Here is a 2,544-nt window from a genome sequence, read left to right on the forward strand (position 1 = left end):
AAAAATGCCATTGGAATCTTTGTAGGGATCACATTGAATCTATAGATGGCTCTTGGTAGATTGACATTTTAATGATATTAATTCTTCCAATCCATAAACACAGGATACCTTTCAATTATTTGTGTCTTTGATTTCTTTCATCAATGTATTGTAGTTTTCAGAATAGAGATCTTTCACCTTCTTAGTTAAATAATTATTCCTAAGTATTTTATTGTTTTTGATGCTGTTGTAAATGTGATCGATTTCTTTCTTTCTTTTTCAGAAAATTTGTTGTTAGTGTTTAAAACATCACTGATTTTTGTATGTTAATTTTGTGTCCTGAAACTAGTGAATTCATTGATTAGGTCTAACATTTTTTGGTTGAGTCTTTAGGATTTTCCGTATATAACATCATATCATCTACACATAGAAACAATTTTACTTTCTTTCCAATTCTGATATATTTTATTTCTTTTTCTTGCCTGATTGCTCTAGCTAGGACTTCTAGTACTATATTGAACAGGAGTTGTGAGAGTGGGCACCCTTGTCTTGTACCTGATCTTAGAGGAAAAGCTCTCAATCTCTCACCATTGAGTATGATGTTAGCTGTGGGCTTGTCATATACCGCCTTTATTATCTTGAGATATTTTCCTTCTATGCCTAATTTGTTAAGTGTTTTTATCATGAATGGGTGTTGAATTTTGTCAAATGCTTTTTCTGCATCTATTGAGATGATCATATGATTCTTTTCTTTCATTCTACTAATGTGATATATCACATTGATTGATTTGCCCATATGTTGAGCCATCCTTGTATCCCAGGGATAAATCTCATCTCATCATGGTGAATAATCCTTTTAGTGTGCTGCTGAATTCAGTTTGCTAGTATTTTCTTGGGAATTTTTGCATATATATTCATCAGAGATATTGGCCTGTAGTTTTCTTTTCTAGTAGTGTCCTTTTCTGGTTTGAATATCAGGATAATGCTGGCCTTGTAAAATAAGTTGGGGAGTGTTCCCTCCTCTTCATCTCCTCATCCTTACTCAAATCTTTTGCTTTCTAGAGATAGTAAAGAAGTTTTGATTCTATACTATATTGTTCCTTTTATCCCTTTTTCAATTTCACAAATAATTAACACGTATTAACAAATCCTATTAACTTTATAATCCATTTAGAATTAGATTGCAAAAAAATTATAACACTATTTAACATATTTTGTGTCTTCCTATTGTGAGATCTGTGTTTAATTTAATTTTTAATGGTTAGAATGTTTTCTTGAACATTTTCTCAAATGAATAATTTGCCTGGTAGACTTACTAAATACTTTCAAGGCCAAAATGTTCTTCTTTTATTTGACAGATAATTATATCTCAGCTGGATATAGTTTTCTTGACACACAATACCTCACTCTTAATAATCTGTAGATAATTACCCAGTATATTAGCATCCATTGTGGCAAATGCAAATTCTGAATCTTAAAAGGATTTTGTTTTAAAGTGTTTCTGTCTGGATGCTTATAAAATTTTCTTCTTTTTCTTGAAGTTCAGAAATTTAGCCACAGGATATCTAGTAATGAACTATAGAATGATCCCTGAAAGTATAGTCTTCACAGCATGTGAAGTCTTAAAAGCATGTCTCCTCCTCCTCCTGCTTCCTCTTCCTTTTCCTCCTTCCCTTCCTTCTCCACTGAAACATTTGGTGAACAGATAACTTCCCCTTTAAGCTCTCTGCTCTTTGATGCCACCTCTGCTGGTTTTCATAACATTTTTCTCGCTATTTCTTCTCAATCTGTATTCTCTAGGACTCCATCTTCCATGATTCTCCTTGCATACATTTTTCTGGTTGATTTTATTTGACTCTGGCTTCTACTATCCCCACGTAGTCAGGGGCTCTTAAATGTGTCTCTAATCCTGACTGCAACTGCTGTCTAGTCTTTTTCACTTTTTTTTTTGCTGAGGAAGATTCGACCTGAGATAACATCTGTGGCCAGTCTTCCTCTTTTTGTATGTGAGCTACTGCCACAATATTGCCACTGACACATGAGTGGTGTAAGTCCATGCCTGGGAACTGAACCCGGGCCACCAAAGTGGAGTGTGCTGAACTTAACCACTAGGTCACCAGGGCTGGCACTAGTCTTCTTCACTTTATTGATTCATTGAACCCAAACTCATTATATCCAAAACTAACTCCTAGTCAGCCTTCAAAACTCAGCCCTACCCTACACTGGCTGCTTCTTTTATTTTTTTTAAATCATTTCCCCCCCTGCATATCTTTTGTTTCTTTTTATTTTGAAGTAACTTTAGTTTTAAAAAAATGTTGCAAAAATAATACAGTGTGCTCTTCCCCAGCCTTTCCCCAATGATAGCATTTTATATAACTATATATAACTGTATGTAACTTATCAACACTAAAAAATAAAATTGATGTGGTGTGCTAAATGGTGATTTTTCTATTTCTTTCCTTATTTCTACATTTATTTATTGGAATTAGACTGTAAGGAAGAGGTGTCCCTCTTCTCCATTTATTTATGAGTTATATCTCATCATCATCATTATTTATTTTGTCT

The 2,544-nt window shown here is 33.6% G+C and overlaps 1 pseudogene; it reads right to left on the reverse strand.

Annotated features, from left to right (window-relative positions):
• Positions 1–1,410: 1,410 nt before the first annotated feature.
• Positions 1,411–1,585, reverse strand: LOC147917278 (small nucleolar RNA U3; annotated as a pseudogene).
• Between the last annotated feature and the right edge of the window lie 959 nt (positions 1,586–2,544).

Source organism: Ceratotherium simum, chromosome 4, assembly GCF_057802395.1.
Source record: "Ceratotherium simum simum isolate JZ-2026a chromosome 4, ASM5780239v1, whole genome shotgun sequence".
NCBI classification, from domain to species: Eukaryota; Metazoa; Chordata; class Mammalia; order Perissodactyla; family Rhinocerotidae; genus Ceratotherium; species Ceratotherium simum.